The 14335-nt window shown below is 35.9% G+C and overlaps 1 non-coding gene across 1 annotated transcript; it reads left to right on the forward strand.

Moving 5' to 3' along the window:
- The first annotated feature begins 12867 nt into the window (after positions 1-12867).
- On the forward strand, positions 12868-12974 carry LOC136201842 (small nucleolar RNA R71). The gene has a single exon (XR_010674181.1). It is a non-coding gene; the product is annotated as a small nucleolar RNA R71 (small nucleolar RNA).
- The last annotated feature ends 1361 nt before the right edge of the window (positions 12975-14335 follow it).

Genomic DNA, 14335 nt, shown 5'->3' on the forward strand with positions numbered 1-14335 from the left:
GGAGGAGCCATCAGATTTGGAAATTGAGGCAGAAGATAGAGAGGGTTGTAATTGGGCCTGACACGATGAGCTCCTGGACAGAGAAACCAAGACAAGGCCTAAGACCTCAATTGAAGAACCACCAACCCTCGATCTCAAACCCTTACATACACATTTAAAATACGTGTTTTTAGCACCTCCTATCCATTTACCTGTAATTATTTCTGCTGAACTCATAGGTCCTGAGGAAGATCGCTTGGTGGAGGTGTTGAGAAAGCACAAAGGAGCCTTTGGATGGCAAATGTCTGACATCAAGGGAATCAGTCTGTCTCTTTATGAACATCAGATCTATATGGAGGATAAGGTGAAGCCGACTGCCCAACCACAGAGAAGACTCAACCCCAAAATGAAAGAGGTAGTGAAGGCTGAAGTCATTAAATTGCTTGATGCAGGGATGATCTATCCAATTTCTAACAGTCAATGGGTGAGTCCCATGCATATGGTGCCAAAGAAGGGCGGCACAACAGTGACATTGAATGAGAAGAATGAACTAATTCCGGTGCAGAAAACTACCAGGTGGCGAATGTGCATGGACTACAGGAAATTGAACGACGCCACCAGGAAGGATCATTTCCCTCTTCCGTTCATTGATCAGATGCTTGAGCACATGACATGTAAGTTTTTCTTCTGTTGTGTGGATGGGTATTCGGGCTATATGCAAATAACAGTGTCAATTCATGGTCACTGAGTGTATAGTTTTGGGGCATAAGGTGTCACGGAAAAGGATTGAGGTAGATCCTGCTAAAATTGAGGTCATTGAAAAATTACCTCCCTCTTCCAATGTCAAAGCAGTTAGGAGCTTTTTAGGCCATGTTGGCTTTTACAGGCGCTTTATTAAAGATTTTTCTAAAATTGCTAGGCCTTTGACCCAACTGTTACTGAAGGATGCAAATTTTGTTTTTACACCTGAATGTCTTGATTCTTTTAACACTTTAAAAGACAAATTGATTAAAGCTCCCATCATGGTTAGTCCCAACTGGGATTTACCATTCGAGCTTATGTGTGATGCTAGTGACACGGCTGTAGGTGCATGCTTAGGTCAAAAAGTGGATAAAACTTGTCAACCCATTTCCTATGCTAGTAAAACTCTTAATGACGCGCAATTAAATTACACTACCACAGAAAAAGAGTTATTGGCTGTGATTTTTGCACTTGACAAGTTTCGTTCGTACTTGGTGCTTTCCAAAATTATTGTATACACTGACCATGCTGCACTGAGGTATTTGTTTTCAAAACAGGATGCCAAGCCTAGGCTCCTTAGGTGGATTCTGTTGTTGCGTGAATTCGATCTGGAGATACGAGATAAGAAGGGAGTTGAAAATATGGTTGCTGATCATCTCTCCTGGCTAGAACAAGAGGAGGTGGATATAGACACCGATGCAGACATCCAAGAGACATTTCCCGACGAGCACTTATTGTCAATTAGACATGTCCCTTGGTTTGCTGATTTTGCCAATTTCCTTATAGGAAAGGTGATCCCTCCAGAGCTCTCCTACCAGCAAAGGAGAAAGTTCATGCATGACGCATGTTGAGCGATTTCCGCAAGTGCACGGTATACGCTTGTAGTAATAAAAGATATCGATCCCACAGGAATTTTTTTTAACAAAACTTATTTATAATCGGTTAAATTTACTTTTAGGTTTATAATATGGGAAAATCGTTTTAATCGGTTTTGGTTTTGAAATTGGTAGAATGAGAATTAGATTAGAATGTGAAGATGTTAGAAAATATCTGATTTAAGAATGAATTTGCAAAACATGAACGTTTTAGTACTTTAGAAAAGTAAACAAGTATATTTGTTTGCATTAAGCAAAGAAAACAACTTTAAACTTTGTACGAATTATAGAGATAAAATAAATGACGGAACCTCTAATTAATTGGCTTTGAACGCGACAAAACCCTTTCGGGATAGTTGCCCTTAATCAAATTAAAACTCTTTCGAGATAATAATTTGCCTAAGTGTTCAACAAAGTTTTCTTGTAAAGATTTTGAATTAAACTACGTTTTAATGAAAACACCAGCAGTCACTTTAGTGGATTGGTTACCATAAGTGCTGCATAAAAATCTATCGAATAGAACGGACTTTACTAGATGAAATATAAATTGATACAAGTTTACAGAGAACATGGAGCATTGAATTCTTCGACGGCGTGCAAGTGAACGGGCTGTCAATCCTTTCCTTAGGTTTCGTTAGAGTTTGTCAGGCTCAGGGGCGAATCCTCTACTCAATCTTCTCGTTGAATCTTCGTAATAGAGACTGGGTCGGTCCACTACCAAAATGAAAACTAAACTGGAACAATGTCTAAACGTTACTGAATTTGTTATTATTTAGTAAACAATGTGTGTACATCATATTGCTTTTGAACAGAATCGAAATCTAACTTCTAAATCACTTGATTCGGAATTTCTGCATAAATTCTACACTAATCTCTTTCTTCTACGCATATATCATTATATCTTCAACTTCTCCATCAACTCTTTATTTATAGATGTTGAAGAGTATTGATTAAAGTGTCGTGTCCGTTGTGAAGGATCGTGTCTGCTGCGAAAGGACGTCTTTATCCACCCGAACGATCGCGTTTCGTCAAAAACGAAAGTGTGTAACTAGGCTTCTAAAATCTCCTGCTTGTACCGAGAATATTAAATTCTCTACCGAGAATGGGGGAGCAACAATTTGTACTTCGGACGAAGGAAGGAGAGGCTGAGGGACGCGTGTCGCGACCGTGAATATTGGGGGCCGCGGTCGCGGCACGGAGCATTTTTCACTTCTTTGGCTCTCGTTCGTGTCCTCGACTTGGCGTTATTAATTTTCATCGTCTCCGACTCCTTTGTAGGGCTTTTCTTCTATTTTTGAGCTCTTTTTACTCCTTTTTGGATTTTACCAAATATTTATGTACCTTGCATGAAAGAAACATATTCGGGAGTAAAAGTATTCTAAATAGTTATAAATATCATAAATTCGTAGCAATATTGATGTAATTATTGATGATATTTTAGGTATATTTTGGGCTTAACAAATCTCCACACTTAATCTTTTGCTAGTCCCGAGCAAAATTTCACTGAATTCATTCTCTAACTAATCTCTTTATAAAAATAAAACATATATCTCTATATTACCTTTTAAATTAGTTAAGCCGTAAAGACTAACTTCGCATGGTAAATTTATACACAAAATATCAAACTAACTCAGTATAAATACGATATATCATTCGTCTTGTATTTCAAAATTTTTGTATTGAAGCATTCGGGACGAAATAAACACGCATGTTATTGAATCTTTCATCTCAAAGCATTTCAAAGCACTAAAATTTTCTTTCCCAAACCTAGACTAATATATGAGATATATTAAAATGAATAAGTATTTGATTTTAATCTTTTTTTGCTTGGTTACGCCCGAAATAAGGGTGGTTTCAACCGTAACCTTATACGTATTTTTACTTTGCTTAGTGTTTGCTTAAGAGGTACCGACCATGCCATGGGTGGACGCAATCGTTACTTTAAACTTAAACACACTTATAATTTTTTTGCTTTAAACGTTCCTTCCATACCTCGATTGTGATAAGGGTGGTCGCAACCGTGGCCAAAAGTAAACGGTACTTAATTATTCTTCCCTTTCATACCTCGATTGTGATAAGGTTGGTCTCAATCGTGGCCAAAAGTTAAGAATTCAACTAATTGATTAATTAATATGAATTTATAAAATTGTAATTTTGGAAAAAGAAAAATAGCACATTTATCCTATATTGACTTAAAAATTCAACATGTATTATGGCTAAAGTTTCCTTAAAAACTTCAATTGATGTTAATGTAAGACGAAATCAAACCGAGCTAAAATCGTTAGTTCAATTTAATGCCTATAAACCTAATTGAAAATTTAAAATAAGATTTATTGTATCATGATTTCATGATATAAAACAGAGATTGAAATAAAGAATTTTTACTTAAATACATTCACTCGAGACAATTTTAGTTAAAATCGTATCGGAGATTTGTGAAAAATTTGAAAAATATTACCCGTATAGAAATATCATTTCTAACGATAATGATAACCTAAAAATAATCATATTAACTTATAATTAATTTTAAAAACATATGAAAATGTAAAGTTAATAAAAATAGCGTTTTAAACAAGTTTACGTTGCAAAATACGTTGTATTTGTTATAAATGATTCGTTGCATTTGTTATTTGTGCTAGAAAAACGAAAATGATGTACATCTCCTCCCACACTTAAATTGGACCATGTCCTCATTGGTGCAAAAGCGAGATATCAAGAATAATAAGCACAAAAATTAAGCATACGAAATAAAGATAGGAATGGTGCAAATGAAACATGAAAATGAAAATTGTACCAAATTATAACAAGATAATAAAATTAAAGAAAACAACCTAAGCTTGAGGTGGGGAATCGGGAGGTGTAGGTGACGTCTCCACATTGCGGCGTCGGAAAAAGGAAAGCATCCGATGCCGAGTCGATCGATGTTCACGCCTCAAAAGGTTGAGGTTGTCATTGATCACTATATTGATCAAAATCCTCCGCAAATCTACCGGATCATCCTCCGCTTGAGGTGCTTGGGGTTGTGCTTGAGCCGGTGGTTCATCCTCCTCGCCTTCCGCCTCTCCGCCGCCTTCGGTACCTACAAATTGAGAACTTGAAGCGCCACCACCCATAGTGCCACGAAGATGGGCAATTCGGGTAGTATAGGAAATAAAGACGGGAGGTCCTTGTGGAAGCAATAAATGAGCTCGCTCAAGAGCCGAGATGTCCAAAAGCGGAACATACCCACGGTAGGTGGACATGTCATAATCGGCCAACTCACCCCGTTCTCCCAACACAATAGCGGTGATAAAATTACAAAGAGGGATCTGAATGGTACTAGCCCTCGAAGCACGGAACAAATTATCAAACAAAATACCAATGCTATCAATCCGCAAGCCTTTAAGCAAACTATCCAAAACATACAAATCCTGAACCTAAATCTTGGAACTCTCAACACGGCCAAACAAGGAGAAACTCAAATACTTATGAAAGAAGAACACACAATTGTCCTTAATCAACTTGCTTGAAGTGTTTTTCGAATTAAAATAATCTTGGTCCGAAAGAGTTTGCCAAACCGCATCATTATCAAAATCTTTAGGCTTATCATAAAAATTAGAAGTAGGGAAACCAAACATGTTTCCCATGGCATCATAGTCAATGGTGTATGTGATACCATTGTTCCTAAAAGAGATTGAGGTTTTCTTCTTGTTCATGGTCAAAGTGACCAAAAATTCCACCACATATTCATTAATATGCGGGAAACGCATATTAACGAATTCTTGCCAACCCAACGCTTCAATAAAGGCATCAATTTGAGTAGAGAAATTTAAGGCTCTTACCGAATGGAAGTCTAAGAAGTGCATATCTACAAATTGGCGGTCGGCTTGAGAAAAATGTTTGAAACAAGCGGCTTCCTCCTCTGAATAGATATCGAAATAAGCTCCGCATTGAACCCGAAGGCGATTAGCTTCCGTAACAGCGGGCTTGTTACCAACACGCTTAGTCCTAACCATGGTGATGTTGTTTAGTGTTTTTAGGGTTTGAGAAGAAGAAGAAGAAGAAAAAGGAATTGTGAGAAAAAGTAAAGCTTGAAGATGAGTTTGGGGTTTGGAATATGGAAGTGATTGAATAGAAAAGAGGATAGAAATTGAAGTGAATAAATTGGGAAGAGTAAAAGTAGATTTTTGGGGAAGAGTTTGGAGTAAGGGATTGGGTAAAAATAGAGGTGATGTGAGGTTTGTGTAAGAGGTAGGTTTATATAGGGTTGTATAGGTAGGTGAATAGGTAGAATAGGAATAGGAATAGGCAAAATTTAGTGTCAAAATCGGAGTGAATTGGGCAAATTATATGCGTGTCGCGACCGCGAATGGCAAAGCCGCGGCCCCGGCACGCGATGTTCAGGGAATTTTCGCCCTGAAATCGGTCCAAACTTGCTGCTCATATCGAGAATTATTAATTCTCGGTAGAGAATTGGTAAAAATGGCCTATTTGGGTGCCTATTGACTTGGTTTGAGCAATTTTGTTGATGGAATGGTTCCTGAACTTAATATTAAGTGTTCCTGCACTTCAAAACTAAAATAAATGACATTAATTGCAAGGAAAACCAAAGGTTTAAACTTAATAAATTGAATTAAAGTGTAATAAATTGGTTTATGAATAATTAATGAAACTTAAATGATCATTTATGCATATAAGTTAAGAGAACCATATTAAATGCATAATAAGTGCATGTTAATACATATTTAATACATGAATTGAATTGATTAAATGAAAACTTAATGCATTGAAAATAAATTGAGTTACAAATAGAATTAAATGTGGATATACGTGTGGAAAAATAGAAAACCATATTAGTTCATGTGAATCCTTTTTATCTTAATTTTGAGTAAGAATAATTAGAATCGTCCCATATGAAATATGCTAAGTATAGATAATGGATCAAATGGATTAGTTTAATAAAATTAAGAATTGAACTAAATAAGATCTTTATTATATAAACATATGTACAAATAATGAAAACAAACCAATAATTAATACAAAACAAAATATATACAAAAATAAAATGAAAAACATAAACTATTCTACATATTCATCCCTATCTAACGGGATATTTCTAGCCTTAATACGATCAATTTGAAACTGCACGAAAGTTTCACGTTCCGGTGCAGACAAAAATTGAGGCCCTGCTCGAAAGACACGTTTCACAAGTCCTTCGTGCTCGAGAAATTCATAGTCAATTGTCGGGAAGAATTCATCATCACTCCAGGGAACATCAATGGTACCCTTTGAATCGAGAATTATTCCACAGATTATATTGCCAAACCCAATCTTCTTATCTTTGGATCGAGAAGCGGCGACAAGACCCTCCATCAGAATTTTGGAAGAATCTACTGTATTTCCCTGGAATATATCTCCAAGGACATAAAGATCTGTGTCACGGACTACACTACTGAATGTGCGCTCGAATAAACTGTGACACAGGAATTTGTGCAGATACAGCATGGAGTTGGAGCGAAAAGAGTGATTATAGGCGAGTTTTGAATTGAATCGCCAGAATCCAGTGAGCATTCTCCAAACATCCGTGGATGTCATGTCTCTTCCAGGATGACGTTTGATTGTATCCCTTGGGGGAAAACCAAACCAAGCATGCAACTCGGGATATCCGAAAGTGAAGATTTTGCCTTCTCGACGAAAACTGAGACGTACCCGTCGTTTGTTAGTGAAACGCACGGTACAAAAGAATTCGAGTATCCAGTCGCCTATTATTGGAAATCGCATTTGGGCGAATTTTGTCCACCCTAAGCGCTCCATATAGCGGCTCATGTCATCACTAATTCCAAGTTGGTTGTTAAGGAATTCATCCATATACAACATTCCGGTGAAGAATTTCTAACGGAGATTCCAATAACGCCTACCTTCATCGTGGTTGAAGATAGGAAAAGGCGCCCCATATCGTTTGGATAAGTCTGGGCGTTTATTGATTGAGGCAGCATGGTGCAAAGTTTGTGTTACTTTAGCAAAGAACGTTGTTTGCGAAGAAAATCAGAGTTCTGACAAAGATGAAAAGAATTGTAACAGAACTCGAATCCTCTAGGATTAATTTATAAGAGTTGAAGATGAAAAGAGGTGTTGTTTTAAGTATGAAAAGGTATAAAATTACACCTTTCGGGAATGAAGAAACTTAATGTTTCGTTTGGCAATAGGTTCGTCGAAAGGGTTAGGATGTTTCAGACCTGATAGCGCAGAAATTATGCGTGTCGCGACCGAGAATGGCTAAGCCGCGGTCGCGACACGCGATTTCCTTGCAGAAATCAGGCATCAATAGCTCTTCCCGATTCACGGTAGAGAATTTAAAATTCTCGGTATGAACAGAGAAATCCTAACCTATTTGGACTGTTTTTAAAAAAGAGGATTCTCGGCAGAGAATTGCCTGAAACTTCAAATTCATCTTAATTTCCTACAAATTAAATCTAAAATCATGAAATAAAAATATTTTATGCATTTAAATCATAACATAAAGTCATCTAATCATAAAAATGGCATTTTGGAAAAATAAAATAAAATTAAACTAAAATACAAATAAAATAAAATAAATTAAACTAAAAATATAAAAACAATAAAACAAAATAAACTGTGTAAGATAAACTGAGTAATTTATACGTCAGATAATCTTGTTACGAACGGAATTTCTATTTGTGAAATATTTTCGTAATAGATTTTACATCGATTACCATTAACTTTGAATCGAACTCCGGTAGGACCTTCCAGTTCTAAAGAACCATAATCGAATGTTTTGACGACTAAATATGGTCCTAACCATCTGGACTTAAGTTTTCCTGGAAATAAACGAAGTCGTGAATTAAATAACAACACTTTATCCCCAACATTAAAGTGTTTGACTTTAATTTTGGCATCGTGCCATTTTTTCACTTTTTCTTTATAAATCTTTGCATTTTCGTAAGATAGATGACGTAACTCATCTAACTCATTCAAATTGAGCAAACGTTTCTTACCTGCTTGTTGTAAATCAAAGTTTAGTTCTTTAATAGCCCAATAGGCTTTGTGTTCTAATTCGACTGGCAAATGACATGCCTTTCCATATACTAAGCGGTACGGAGTCATTCCTATTGGTGTTTTAAATGCAGTACGGTATGCCCATAACGCATTATTGAGTTTAGAAGACCAATCTTTTCTAGAAGATGAAACTGTTTTCTCGAGAATCCATTTGAGTTCTCTATTTGATATCTCCGCCTGACCATTTGATTGAGGATGGTACGGCGTTGATACGCGGTGGCGTACTCCATACTTTTTCATAAGCGTTTCAAAACTCTTGTTTATAAAATGAGTACCGCCATCACTAACGATAACTCTTGGACAACCAAATCTGCAAAATATATCGTCAAGAAAATTAACGACAACTTTAGAATCGTTCGTCGGGGTTGCAATTGCTTCAACCCACTTTGAAACATAATCAACGGCGACTAATATTATGTAAGTTTTACCATTGGAAGGGGGAAAAGGTCCCATGAAATCTATTCCCCACATATCGAAGATTTCAACTTCTAATATGGTCGTGAGGGGCATCTCATCTTTCCTTCCTAGATTTCCTGTTCTTTGGCACTTATCACAACGAGTAATAAATGAACGGACGTCCTTAAACATCGTAGGCCAAAAGAAACCGCTTTCAAATATTCTAGCTGCTGTCTTGTTAACTCCATTATGTCCTCCATAAGAGCTAGAATGGCATTCCGATATTATGGATTCATTTTCACCAACGCATCTCCTAATTATCCCGTCACCACAAGTTTTGAACAAAAAAGGATCTTCCCAAAAATATTGTTTAATATCGAAGAAAAATTTCTTCTTTTGTTGGAAATCTAATCCTTCCGGAACAATATTGGCTGCAAGATAATTAGCAATATCTGCATACCAAGGTGACATGGCACTTTTTATTTGATAGAGATGTTCATCAGGGAAATCATCTCGTATACCGATAGTTTCACCTATAGGACCGTTTTTATCTTCAAGTCTCGATAGATGATCGGCGACAAGGTTTTCTACTCCCTTTTTGTCTTTTATTTCTATATCAAATTCTTGTAACAATAAAACCCATCTAATTAGATGCGGTTTTGCATCCTTCTTAGCAAATAAATATCTTAATGCTGCATGATCAGTATAAATAATAACTTTTGAACCTAATAAATATGACCTAAACTTGTCACATGCAAAAACTACGGCTAACATTTCTTTTTCTGTTGTGGTGTAGTTTAATTGTGCACCAGACAGTGTGTGACTTGCATAATAAATGACATGAAGTTTCTTATCTTTCCTTTGACCTAAAACACATCCAACAGCTAAATCACTTGCATCACACATAATTTCAAATGGTAAATCCCAACCGGGTTTAGCAATAATAGGTGCACTGACTAAAGCAGTTTTCAATGTTTCGAAAGCTTTAACGCATTCTTCATTAAAATCAAAGGTAGAATCTTTCATGAGTAAATTAGTAAGTGGTTTGGAAATTACAGAAATTTTTTTAATAAATCTTCTGTAAAAACCAGCATGTCCTAAGAATGATCTTACTCCCTTAACAGTAGTTGGAGGGGGTAATTTCTCTATTACTGAGGTTTTTGCTCTATCTACTTCTAATCCTTTTTCAGATATTTTGTGACCTAAAACAATTCCTTCGTCAACCATGAAATGACATTTTTCCCAATTTAATACCAGATTTGTTTCTTCACACCTAGACAAAACTTTATCCAAGTTTTCTAGGCACGAATCAAAAGAATCTCCATAAACTGAAAAATCGTCCATAAAAACTTCCATGATATCCTCAATGAAATCATTAAAAATCGCAGTCATACAACGTTGAAATGTTGCAGGTGCGTTACATAGACCAAAGGGCATTCTTCTATATGCAAATGTTCCGTAAGGACATGTGAAGGTTGTTTTATCTTGGTCATCCGGGTAAATGTATATTTGAAAGAATCCGGAGTAACCATCAAGAAAACAGTAGAAAGCATGACCAGCTATCCTTTCGATCATTTGATCAATGAAAGGAAGAGGAAAATGATCTTTCCTAATTGCTTTATTTAGATTTCTATAATCTATACAAACCCTCCAACCAGTGGTGGTTCGTGTAGGTATTAATTCACCTTCTTCATTCCTTACAACTGTTATGCCTCCCTTTTTAGGTACACAATGGATTGGACTAACCCATTCATTATCCGAAATAGGGTAGATAATTCCATTGTCCAAAAGTTTAGTAATCTCATTTTTTACTACTTCTTTCATGTTCGGATTTAGGCGTCTTTGCCTATCCGCTTTAGGTGGCTTATCTTCTTCTAAGTGAATTCTATGCATTACAATACTTGGATTAATACCTTTTAAGTCAGAAATTTGCCAACCCATACTTCCTATCCTATTTCTAACAACTTCTTTCAATTTCTCTTCTTGGACTTGTGTTAATTTGTTAGAGATAATAATAGGTAGAGAATCGCCTTCGCCTAAGAAAGCGTACCTCAAATGACTTGGTAATTCTTTAAGTTCTAATTTAGGTGGAACTATAATTGAAGGCGGAACTGGTCCATCTTTTCGAATCAAAGGTTCTGGGTCCTTATCTTCTAGTTCTTCACTCATTATAGGTTATATTATTTCTTCTTTTTGAACAATGTCATTTACACATTCTTCAATTAAATCAAGTTTCATACAAGCGAAATCTTCCATAGGATATTTCATCGCTTGATTCATATCAAACTCAATCTTATCATCGCCTATTCTTAAAACTACTTTCCCTTCCGACACATCAACTAGAGCACGTCCCGTGTTCATGGACGGTCTACCAAAGATTAGCGGACAATTTACATCATAAGCAAAATCTAAAATAACGAAATCGGTAGGAAAAATAAATTTGTCAACTTTAACTAAAACATCCTCAATTATACCGTATGGTCTTTTAGTGGTTTGATCCGCTAATTGCAAAACCATATTGGTACGTTTGATGTCTTCTTCTAAGCCTAACTTATTAAAAATAGATAATGGCATCAAGTTAATACTTGCTCCTAAATCACAGAGACAACTGGGAAATTCAATATCTCCCAATTTACATGGAATGGTAAAACATCCGGGATCCTTGAGTTTTGTGGGCAAATTACTTGACACAATCGAACTACAATCTTCAGTTAGTGAAATAGATGAAATTCCTTCCCAACTGATTTTCTTTGAAATTAAATCTTTGAGGAATTTTCCATAATTGGGAATTTGCGTAATTGCATCCATAAACGTTAAATTAATATGCAAATTCTTAAGTTTGTCTAAAAATGTTAAAAGTTGTTTGTCATAGTCCTTATTGCGGACTTTGTGTGGAAAAGGTGGTTTGGGTACAAAAGTTTTTGTGCTAGAGTCAATCGGTGCATCTTTGTGATTTAACATATCTTCTTTGGACTTTGATAAATCAATTCCAGGTAAATTCGAATTTTCGGGCATTTCCGGACCTGAGTAATTTTTTCCTGAACGAAGAGTGATAGCCTTAACATGCTCTTTCGGATTTTCTTCCGTATGGCTTGGAAGACTTCCCTCTTTACGGGATGGAATTGATTTAGCGAGTTGTCCAATTTGAATCTCCAAATTATGGATGCTAGATGATTGGTTTTTAATAAGCTGATCGAATTTATTCTCGATCCGTTTAAAACCATCGTCGTGATTACTTATTTTTCCGCTCATCGCATCAATGAATTTGTCGATTTTAGAAGATAAAGTGCTAATTGAATCTCTTGATTGATTTTGATAATTAGTAGTACGATTTTCATTAGCATTAACATTATTATTGTCTCTCCAGTTAAAGTTAGGATGATTTCTCCATCCAGGATTATATGTGTTGGAATAAGGGTTATTATTTTGGTTTTGCCCTTGGACAAAATTTACCTGTTCAATTTCACTCATACCTTCGTAATCCACTTCCGTTTGGATTGGTTGACCATTAGGATCACACGGTGCCATAAACCTATCAATTTTGTGCGACAAGGCAGAAAATTGGGCTTGCAACATCGCTACTGGATCAAGATTCACTATACCTTTAACTGATGATTTAGTTGAGGATGATGGTTTCGCTACTGGTATGTGTCCACGTTCCGCGGGCCACATATTGCTGTTGATTGCCATTTCCTCTAAAAGTTCTCTTGCTTGGGCAGATGTTTTCTTCATGAATAACCCTCCAGACATAGCGTCCAATGAACCTCTAGTTGTAGGATTTAGTCCATTATAAAATGTTTGCATTAAAAGTTCAGCGGGCAATTGGTGGTGTGGGCATAAACGTTGAAGTTCTTTAAAACGTTCCCAAGCCTCATAAAGAGTTTCACTATCATTTTGAGAAAAAGATGTTAACTCTTTAATGACTCTTGCGGTTTTTGCTAAAGGGAAAAATTTTGATAAAAATGCTTGGGCTAATTGCTCCCAAGTCTCAATTGATGCGGCTGGCATAGAAGTTAACCATTATTTGGCTCGATCCTTCAAAGTAAAAGGAAAAAGGCGAAGTTTGATTGCTTCTGCAGTTACATCAGTAATTTTAAAAGTGTCACAAATTTCTAAGAAATTTGTCAAATGGGTATTAGGATTTTCGTTAGGTAACCCGTAAAACGTTACATTATTTTCCAACATATTAAGCAACGCAGGCTTAATTCTTTCAATTTCTGGGTCAATAGGATCTGGTGACATGCCCGAACTTCGAGAACTGCGCATGAACTTGAAATTTCGCACGAACCGAAACTACCTACAAAACAGAATTTGAAAAATAAATATGTTAGTAATTGAAAATAATTAAAAATATAAAATTTTGAATAAGTATGAATACACCTAGATTCGTAATAAAACACGAAAAATTTAAAATTTTGTCAAAAAATTTGGCGTTCCCCGGCAACGGCGCCAAAAAACTTGTTGAGCGATTTCCACAAGTGCACGGTATACGCGTGTAGTAATAAAAGATATCGATCCCACAGGGAACGTTTTTTTAACAAAACTTATTTATAATCGGTTAAATTTACTTTTAGGTTTATAATATGGGAAAATCGTTTTAATCGGTTTTGGTTTTGAAATTGCTAGAATGAGAATTAGATTAGAATGTGAAGATGTTAGAAAATATCTGATTTAAGAATGAATTTGCAAAACAGGAACGTTTTAGTACTTTAGAAAAGTAAACAAGTATATTTGTTTGCATTAAGCAAAGAAAACAACTTTAAACTTTGTACGAATTATAGAGATGAAATAAATGACGGAACCTCTAATTAATTGGCTTTGAACGCGATAAAACCCTTTCGGGATAGTTGCCCTTAATCAAATTAAAACTCTTTCGAGATAATAATTTGCCTAAGTGTTCAACAAAGTTTCCTTGTAAAGATTTTGAATTAAACTACGTTTTAATGAAAACACCAGCAGTCACTTTAGTGGATTGGTTACCATAAGTGCTGCATAAAGATCTATCGAATAGAACAGACTTTATTAGATGAAATATAAATTGATACAAGTTTACAGAGAACATGGAGCATTGAATTCTTCGACGGCGTGCAAGTGAACGGGTTGTCAATCCTTTCCTTGGGTTTCGTTAGAGTTTGTCAGGCTCAGGGACGAATCCTCTACTCAATCTTCTCGTTGAATCGTCGTAATAGAGACTGGGTCGGTCCACTACCAAAATGAAAACTAAACTGGAACAATGTCTAAACGTTACTGAATTTGTTATTATTTAGTAAACAATGTGTGTACATCAT

This window comes from Euphorbia lathyris, chromosome 7, assembly GCF_963576675.1.
Source record: "Euphorbia lathyris chromosome 7, ddEupLath1.1, whole genome shotgun sequence".
Classification (NCBI taxonomy): domain Eukaryota; kingdom Viridiplantae; phylum Streptophyta; class Magnoliopsida; order Malpighiales; family Euphorbiaceae; genus Euphorbia; species Euphorbia lathyris.